This window comes from Penaeus monodon, chromosome 22 (genome assembly GCF_015228065.2).
Source record: "Penaeus monodon isolate SGIC_2016 chromosome 22, NSTDA_Pmon_1, whole genome shotgun sequence".
In the NCBI taxonomy this organism is placed as follows: domain Eukaryota; kingdom Metazoa; phylum Arthropoda; class Malacostraca; order Decapoda; family Penaeidae; genus Penaeus; species Penaeus monodon.
Window position 1 is genome coordinate 23,434,218 of NC_051407.1, and position 257 is coordinate 23,434,474.

Here is a 257-nt window from a genome sequence, read left to right on the forward strand (position 1 = left end):
GTCGGCAATTTCTTTTCTCCATTATTCACAAAGATGGAAGAAATTTGGCTTGCCGGAAATTAAAGGCTCGTGTACTTCTTCTATCCCTCCACTGTAAATAAAGGCTAGCATCCTCACCGTTTTTCTTTCTTACTTTCTCTTTTGTCGGTAATTTATTTTATCCCTTATTCACCAAGAATGAAGAAATTTGTCTTGGATATTAGAAGCCTGTGTGTACCCTTTCCATCCCTCCCTAGAAATAAAGGCTAGTGGCCCCA